Source organism: Chiloscyllium punctatum, chromosome 34 (assembly GCF_047496795.1).
Source record: "Chiloscyllium punctatum isolate Juve2018m chromosome 34, sChiPun1.3, whole genome shotgun sequence".
Lineage (NCBI taxonomy): Eukaryota > Metazoa > Chordata > Chondrichthyes > Orectolobiformes > Hemiscylliidae > Chiloscyllium > Chiloscyllium punctatum.
Window position 1 is genome coordinate 55,782,681 of NC_092772.1, and position 9,978 is coordinate 55,792,658.

The window sequence follows — 9,978 nt, forward strand, 5'->3', positions numbered from 1 at the left end:
CCTGGGTGGTCAATGGGATCTCAATGGATCCAGTTGGCGGCAGGGAGCAATGGAAGGGAGTCGGGGGGATGGGAAGGGAGTCGGGGGGATGGGGAGGGAGGGTATTTGAAATTGTCCTCTGGGCTGTAGGCTGCCCAGGCAGAAGATGAGGTTTTATCCCTCCAATAGGAAGAGCAGATCAGGGCAGGACTTATACACTTAATGGTAAGGTCCTAGGGAGTGTCGCTGAACAAAGAGACCTTGGAGTGCAGGTTCATAGCTCCTTGAAAGTGGAGTCGCAGGTAGATAGGATAGTGAAGAAGGTGTTTGGTATGCTTTCCTTTATTGGTCAGAGTACTGAGTACAGGAGTTGGGAGGTCATGTTGCGGCTGTACAGGACATTGGTTAGGCCACTGTTGGAATATTACGTGCAATTCTGGTTTTCCTATCGGAAAGATGTTGTGAAACTTGAAAGGGTTCAGAAAAGATTTACAAGGATGTTGCCAGGGTTGGAGGGTCTGAGCTACAGGGAGAGGCTGAACAGGCTGGGGCTGTTTTCCCTGGAGCGTCGGAGGCTGAGGGGTGACCTTATAGAGGTTTACAAAATTATGAGGGGCATGGATGGGATAAATAGACAAAGTCTTTTCCCTGGGGTCGGGGAGTCCAGAACTAGAGGGGCATAGGTTTAGGGTGAGAGGGGAAAGATATAAAAGAGACCTAAGGGGCAACTTTTTCACCCAGAGGGTGGTACGTGTATGGAATGAGCTGCCAGAGGATGTGGTGGAGGCTGGTACAATTACAACATTTAAGGGGCATTTGGATGGGTATATGAATAGGAAGGGATTGGAGGGATAAGGGCCGGGTGCTGGCAGGTGGGACTAGATTGGGTTGGGATATCTGGGTCAGCATGGACGGGTTGGACCGAAGGGTCTGTTTCTGTGCTGTACATCTCTGCAACTCTATGACTCCCAGGACAGGGACAGCACGGGGTTAGATACAGAGTAAAGCTCCCTCTACAGTGTCCCCCATCAAACACTCCCAGGACAGGGACAGCACGGGGTTAGATACAGAGTAAAGCTCCCTCTACACTGTCCCACATCAAACACTCCCAGGACAGGGACAGCACGGGGTTAGATACAGAGTAAAGCTCCCTGTACTATCTGAAAATGTAAGTCTTTCGACACTGTCCCTGGCCAGTATTGCTGGATACATTTTGAATTGTCCTTTTGCGATCTGAGATTGCTGATGTCGGTAGCTTAAGACTGAGACACAGTCAGGAGAAAGGAATCTGTTCGGCAGGAAGTGAAACTGGCTCGGATGGAGCGATGGGCTCAGCTGAAACTGCTTCAGGCGATCGGGCAGCAGGTTAGGACAGATCCTCAGCACCTCTCACAATCGGGTGAGTGACTCACTGATCGAGAGTGAAACTGCAGCTCCTCACGGTTCTTCGGGACCTCAGGAATCGGGTGGGAACTGGCAGTGATTAACAATGTGGAATGTCGCCCGTCGACCTGACCATCCTGCTGTAGCAGATCCACCAACAAGGCAGCAAATTAGCTGACCCTCCGACAGTGCGGCACTCCCTCAGCACTGACCCTCCGACAGTGCGGCACTCCCTCAGCACTGACCCTCCGACAGTGCGGCACTCCCTCAGCACTGACCCTCCGACAGTGCGGCACTCCCTCAGCACTGACCCTCCGACACTGCAGCACTCCCTCAGCACTGACCCTCTGACAGTGCCCACTCCCTCAGCACTGACCCTCCGACAGTGCGGCACTTCCTCAGCACTGACCCTCCAACAGTGCGGCACTCCCTCAGCACTGACCCTCCGACAGTGCGGCACTCCCTCAGCACTGACCCTCCCACAGTGACCACTCCCTCAGCACTGACCGTCCGACAGTGCCCACTCCCTCAGCACTGACCCTCCGACAGTGCCCACTCCCTCAGCACTGACCCTCCCACAGTGCGGCACTCCCTCAGCACTGACCCTCCGACAGTGCGGCCCTCCCTCAGCACTGACCCTCCGACAGTGCCCACTCCCTCAGCATTGACCCTCCGACAGTGCCCACTCCCTCAGCACTGACCCTCCGACAGTGCCCACTCCCTCAGCACTGACCCTCCGACAGTGCGGCGCTCCCTCAGCACTGACCCTCCGACAGTGCGGCCCTCCCTCAGCACTGACCTCCCTCAGTGCGGCACTCCCTCAGCACTGACCCTCCGACAGTGCGGCGCTCCCTCAGCACTGACCCTCTGACAGTCCCCACTCCCTCAGCACTGACCCTCCGACAGTGCGGCGCTCCCTCAGCACTGACCCTCCGACAGTGCCCACTCCCTCAGCACTGACCCTCCGACAGTGCGGCACTCCCTCAGTACTGACCCTCCGACAGTGCGGCGCTCCCTCAACACTGACCCTCCGACAGTGCGGCACTCCCTCAGCACTGACCCTCGACAATGCGGCACTCCCTCAGCACAGGCCACTCAGCCCCTCACAATGCTTTGCTGTTCCGTGAAATCGAGGTTGATTTGTCTGTATCCTCAGACCCACAGTGCCGCCTTCCCACTCATAATCTTTCATTGTTTAGCTTCTCAAGAATCTCTGCCATAAAAATATTCCAGGACTGAGCTCCCACTGCCTTTTCGGGAAGGGTGAGCCAAAGATCCCCGTACCCCTGAGCGAGAAAGATTCCGCCCCAACTCCGTCTGAATTGGACCAGCTCTGGGTTTGAAACAGTGACCCCCCCCCTTCCCTCGTCCTAGATTCCCCCTCACGATACCAATGTCTTCTCCGTATGCGTCAGGTCAACTCCCCTCAGGAACTGATACGTTCCCATCACATCGCCTCCTCCTGTTCTAACCTCCAGAGGATACAAGTTCGGCCTGTCCAACCCTTCCTCAGAAAACAACTCTCCCCTTTTCCAGGTCTCAGTCTGGTAATCCGTCTCTGAACTGCTTCCAAACTAACACCATTCCTTCCATAAGGAGACCTGTCCTGTACACGAGACTCCAGACGTAGTTTTACCAGGGCCCCATCTGACTGCAGCATCACCTCCCGCCTCTTGTATTCAATTACACTCACCACAAACCATTACAATCTACTAGCTTTCCTGATTACTTGCTGTGCCTGCATATTAATACTCTGCGATTTATGCACTGGGATCTCTCTGCAACCTCTCCCCGTTCAGATAATAACCTTTTTTTAAATCTTCCTGCCAAAACAGGCAATTTCGTACTGTACCCCATTTGCCCATCGTTACCCACTCACCTGACCTCGCTTTAAGCTTTTGGAACTTGCTTGTGTCTCCTGTATAACTTCCCTTCCTAACTCTTCTGGTGCCCTCAGGAAACAGTATCCCATCCAGCTGTGTCCTCTGCCGAACCAGAGGACCCAGCTTAAAAATACGGGGTAGACCATTTCGGGCAGAGGTGAGGAGAAACTTCTTCACCCAGAGAGTGGTGGCTGTGTGGAATGCTCTGCCCCAGAGGGCAGTGGAGGCCCAGTCTCTGGATTCATTTAAGAAAGAGTTGGATAGAGCTCTCAAGGAGAGTGGAATCAAGGCTTATGGAGATAAGGCAGGAACAGGATACTGATTAGGAATGATCAGCCATGATCCTATTGAAGGGTGGTGCAGGCTCGAAGGGCTGAATGGCCTACTCCTGCACCTATTGTCTATTTATCCAAATCGGTTGTATAAATGCTACAAAGTTCAGGCTCCAGCACTGAAATTCCTCTGGCACACCACACACTCCATTTTCCCAGCTTGGAGAAGACCCACTTATTCCTCCTCCCTCCTTCCCTTATTATCTATCCACACCAACATCTTACCCCTTACACAATGAGCTTTGATCTTCCACACTAAACCCTCCACGCGGCACACCTTATGAAACCCGTGTCCTGGAAATCTCAGTACGGTACATCGACTGGTTTCCCCTAGTCCACACACGTACTCCCTCCTCAGAGAACCACAAGAGACTGGTCAAACACAATCCCCTTTCACCAAACCATGTGGACTCAGCCCAATGACCTTCAATTTACCCTGTTACAGAGTCATAGAGATGTACAGCACGGAAACAGACCCTTCGGTCCAACTCGACTATGCTAACCAGATATCCTAACGTAATCTAGTCCCATTTGCCAGCACTCGGCCCATATCCCTCCAAACCCTTCCTATTCAGATACCCATCCAGATGCCTATTAAATGCTGCAATTGTACCAGCCTCCACCACATCCTCTGGCAACTCATTCCATATACGTACCACACTCTTTGTGAACACGTTACCCCTTAGGTTCCTTATAAATCTTTCCCCTCTCACCCTAAATCTATGCCCTCTAGTTCTGGACTCCCCCACCCCAGGGAAAAGACTTTGTCTATTTATCCTATCCATGCCCCCCATGATTTTATAAACCTCTCTAAGGTCACCCCTCAGCCTCCGACGCTCCAGGGAAAACAGCCCCAGCCTGTTCAGCCTCTCCCTGTAGCTCAGACCCTCCAACCCTGGCAACATCCTTGTAAATCTTTTCTAAATCATTCCTGTTGGGACTTATCTGATGATAGTTTCGGACATTGTCTCCCGTGGCAGTTGACAAACTAACTCAGTAACTGAGAGAAAGTGATGACTGCAGATGTCGGATGGTCAGAGTCCAAAAGTGTGGAGATTAGAGTCAAGATTAGGGAGTGGTGCTGGAAAAGTACAGCAGATCAGGCAGCATCCGAGGAGCAGGAAAGCTGACATTTTGGACATTAACAGGTTTTGAGGAGATTTGTAGCTCAGGTTGAGGTTCTGGATGTAGCTGAGCTGGAAGGTTATTTTTCAGACGTTTCGTCACCATACTGGCTAACATCATCAATGAGCCTCCAGATGAAGCACTGCGAGTGTTTCCTGCTTTCTATATATGTGTAAATGGATCCCGTTTACCATCCCCTGAGAAAAAGAACAGGAAAGGACATCATCATAGGAAATGATATCGTCACAGGAAATGACATCACCAGCCCAAAGAAACCCAAATATATAAATATGTTTACATTTACATATAAACAGAAAGCAGGAAACATCAGCAGTGCTTCGTCCAAGAAGATATTACCTAGTATGGTGATGAAACGTCTGAAAATGAACCTTCCAGCTCAACAAGCAAACCTACATCAATATTGGGCATTCCTGATGAAGGGCTTTTGCCCGAAACGTCGATTCTCCTGCTCCTCAGATGCTGCCTGACCTGCTGTGCTTTTCCAGCACCACACTTTTTGACTCGAATAACTGAGCTCATGTTTGTTATTCTATTGAGTCCCCCCTCCCCTTCTGATTGTGAACACCACAATTCCACCTCCACCTTCACCGTCGCTGGTCACAGAGGTCAATCCCAGTCTCTCCCAGCGTTCCCACATGCATCGAGGACCCTCACCCCGAGACCGTCCTGGTACCTATATCCCTCACTAACCGAAAGTAGAGTGTTGCTATGAAACCTTTCATAAGACAAAATGGCGTAAAGCAAAACAGCATAAATATTGACACCTTTTTCTCATTAAAACAAAAATCCTTTCTTTCGGTCAGCGAGAACAGGTACTAACGTAGATCTTTTGCAAAAGTGAAGTGGCGTAAAGCGAACCTTTGAAAAGCAGGGGATACCTGTAACTCTCGACCGTTTCTCTCGCAGACTTGTTACCTCCTTGCAATGCGTCCAATTCAGACCCAGCTGAACGTGTACAGTTTTGCAGTGACTATGCCTCAGCTTTTGCCCTCTCTGCTTCGATTTAGGAAACTCAGCGTGTCACGTTCAATCGCAGAAGCATTTAAGGAGGGTCCACGTAAAATCTCGTTGTAAGGAGGTCTCGATGCATCTTGGGTCTGAAGCGCCCCAAAGGGTTTGCCCCCCCCCGCCTCTTGTGGCCACCTCTGTCAAATCTCTCCTCTTTCGCTGAAGTTGGGGAAACGAAAAGCACTCCACCTTCATATCGAAAGGGCTGAAAAGGGGGGAGCGCTTCTGTGTCACCTGACGACACTTGTGCCAACATTCTGCCAACATGAATGCTTTGTTAACCTGTCCTCCGGCGTGGAATTGGTCTAAAGCCAGGGACTTTCGTGCCACAACTCGGCAAAATTCAGATTGGGTCCTGAGACATGGTGAGTAACATCCAGAGAAAGGTAGCAGCTGGGATCAGGAGGAGGCCATTCGGCCCTTTGAGCCCAGTCCGCCATTCAATATGGCTGACGACCGAACTCAGCCCCCCCCCCCGTTCCCATTCTCTCCCCACTCCCCTTTAGCCAAATCTTAACATTTCTTGAAAACATTCAATGTCTCGGTCTCAAACACTTCTAGAGAATTCCACTCACCACTCCCTCAATAAAGATATTTCTCTTCATCTCACTCCTAAATGGTTTGTCTATTCTCCTCAAATTGATGCTAGTTGTTCACCAAGCAATGACTATCTCCAAAGCAAGATCTCACCATCACCCCCTTGATATTCGATGGCATTACCATCACTAAAACCGCTCCCCCCCGGCCTCACGACCAATATCCTTGGGGTTACCATGGGCCAGAAACTCAACAGAACTTGCCACATAAACACACTGACCCTCAGTAACAGCAGTGTGTACCATCCCCTCCCTCCCCCCACCGACGCTCAGTAACAGCAGTGTGTACCATCCCCTCCCTCCCCCACCGACCCTCAGTAACAGCAGTGTGTACCATCCCCTCCCTCCCCCCACCGACCCTCAGTAACAGCAGTGTGCACCATCCCCTCCCTCCCCCACCGACCCTCAGTAACAGCAGTGTGTACCATCCCCTCCCTCCCCCCCACCGATGCTCAGTAACAGCAGTGTGTACCATCCACTCCCTCCCCCCCACCGACGCTCAGTAACAGCAGTGTGTACCATCCCCTCCCTCCCCCCACCGACCCTCAGTAACAGCAGTGTGTACCATCCCCTCCCTCCCCCACCGACCCTCAGTAACAGCAGTGTGTACCATCCCCTCCCTCCCCCCACCGACCCTCAGTAACAGCAGTGTGTACCATCCACTCCCTCCCCCCCACCGACGCTCAGTAACAGCAGTGTGTACCATCCCCTCCCTCCCCCACCGACCCTCAGTAACAGCAGTGTGTACCATCCCCTCCCTCCCCCACTGACCCTCAGTAACAGCAGTGTGTACCATCCCCTCCCTCCCCCACCGACCCTCAGTAACAGCAGTGTGTACCATCCCCTCCCTCCCCCCACCGACCCTCAGTAACAGCAGTGTGTACCATCCCCTCCCTCCCCCCCACCGATGCTCAGTAACAGCAGTGTGTACCATCCACTCCCTCCCCCCCACCGACGCTCAGTAACAGCAGTGTGTACCATCCCCTCCCTCCCCCACCGACCCTCAGTAACAGCAGTGTGTACCATCCCCTCCCTCCCCCCACCGACCCTCAGTAACAGCAGTGTGTACCATCCCCTCCCTCACCCCACCGACCCTCAGTAACAGCAGTGTGTACCATCCCCTCCCTCCCCCCACCGACGCTCAGTAACAGCAGTGTGTACCATCCCCTCCCTCCCCCCACTGACCCTCAGTAACAGCAGTGTGTACCATCCCCTCCCTCCCCCCACCGACGCTCAGTAACAGCAGTGTGTACCATCCCCTCCCTCCCCCCACTGACCCTCAGTAACAGCAGTGTGTACCATCCCCTCCCTCCCCCACCGACCCTCAGTAACAGCAGTGTGTACCATCCCCTCCCTCCCCCACCGACGCTCAGTAACAGCAGTGTGTACCATCCCCTCCCTCCCCCCACTGACCCTCAGTAACTGCAGTGTGTACCATCCCCTCCCTCCCCCCACCAACCCTCAGTAACAGCAGTGTGTACCATCCCCTCACCCCACACCGACCCTCAGTAACAGCAGTGTGTACCATCCCCTCACCCCCCACCGACCCTCAGTAACAGCAGTGTGTACCATCCCCTCACCCCCCACCGACCCTCAGTAACAGCAGTGTGTACCATCCCCTCACCCCCCACCGACCCTCAGTAACAGCAGTGTGTACCATCCCCTCACCCCCCACCGACCCTCAGTAACAGCAGTGTGTACCATCCCCTCCCTCCCCCCACCGACCCTCAGTAACAGCAGTGTGTACCATCCCCTCACCCCCCACCGACCCTCAGTAACAGCAGTGTGTACCATCCCCTCCCTCCCCCACCGACCCTCAGTAACAGCAGTGTGTACCATCCCCTCCCTCCCCCCCCCGGCCCTCAGTAACAGCAGTGTGTACCATCCCCTCCCCCCCACCGACCCTCAGTAACAGCAGTGTGTACCATCCCCTCCCTCCCCCCACCGACCCTCAGTAACAGCAGTGTGTACCATCCCCTCCCTCCCCCCACCGACCCTCAGTAACAGCAGTGTGTACCATCCCCTCCCTCCCCCCACCGACCCTCAGTAACAGCAGTGTGTACCATCCCCTCCCTCCCCCCACCGACCCTCAGTAACAGCAGTGTGTACCATCCCCTCCCTCCCTCCACCGACACTCAGTAACAGCAGTGTGTACCATCCCCTCCCTCCCCCCCCACCGACCCTCAGTAACAGCAGTGTGTACCATCCCCTCCCTCCCCCCACTGACCCTCAGTAACTGCAGTGTGTACCATCCCCTCCCTCCCCCCACTGACCCTCTGTAACTGCAGTGTGTACCATCCCCTCCCTCCCCCCACTGACCCTCAGTAACTGCAGTGTGTACCATCCCCTCCCTCCCCCCCACCGACCCTCAGTAACAGCAGTGTGTACCATCCCCTCCCTCCCCCCACCGACCCTCAGTAACAGCAGTGTGTACCATCCCCTCCCTCCCCCACTGAGGACTGCAGATGCTGGAGGTCAGAGTCGAGAGTGTGGTGCTGGAGTAGGTCAGACAGCATCTGAGGAACAGGAGAATCGACGTTTCGGGTATAAGCTGTTCATATTGGATAGGAGGGTGGCTAATGTTGTACCACATTTTAAAAAAGGAGGGAGAGAGAAAACAGGAAATTATAGACCAGTTAGTCTGACCTCAGTGGTGGGAAAGATGCTGAAGTCTATTATAAAGGATGAAATTATGACACATCTGGATAGTAGTAACAGGATAGGTCAGAGTCAGCATGGATTTATGAAGGGGAAATCATGCTTGACTAATCTTCTGGAATCTTTTGAGGATGTAACTCGGAAGATGGACAAGGGAGATCCAGTAGATGTAGTGTACCTGGACTTTCAGAAAGCTTTTGATAAAGTCCCACATAGGAGGTTAGTGAGCAAAATTAGGGCGCATGGTATTGGGGGCAAAGTACTAACTTGGATTGAAAGTTGGTTGGCTGATGGGAAACAAAGAATAGTGATAAACGGCTCCATTTCAGAATGGCAGACAGTGACCAGTGGGGTACCGCAGGGATCAGTACTGGGACCGCAGCTTTTTACAATATATGTTAATGATATAGAAGATGGTATCAGCAATAACATTAGCAAATTTGCTGATGATACGAAGCTGGGTGGCAGGGTGAAATGTGATGAGGATGTTAGGAGATTACAGGGTGACCTGGACAGGTTAGGTGAGTGGGCAGAGGCGTGGCAGATGCAATTTAATGTGGATAAATGTATGGTTATCCACTTTAGTGGCTAGAACAGGAAGGCAGATTACTACCTAAATGGAATCAATTTAGGTAAAGGGGCAGTACAGAGAGATCTGGGTGTTCTTGTACACCAGTCAATAAAGGTAAGCATGCAGGTACAGCAGGTAGTGAAGAAGGCTAATAGCATGCTGGCCTTCATAACAAGGGGGATTGAGTATAGAAGCAAAGAGGTTCTTCTGCAGCTGTACAGAGCTCTGGTGAGACCACACCTGGAGTACTGTGTGCAGTTCATGGAATGTTGGCCCCTTAATTCAAGAAGGTTGGAGTATACAGCCCGGAGATAGACCCTTTGGCCCAACCAGTCCATTCTGACCACAATCCCTAACTAAACTAGTCCCAGCTGCCTCATTCCAAACCTATCCTGCTCATGGACTTGACTAAGTGTCTTCGA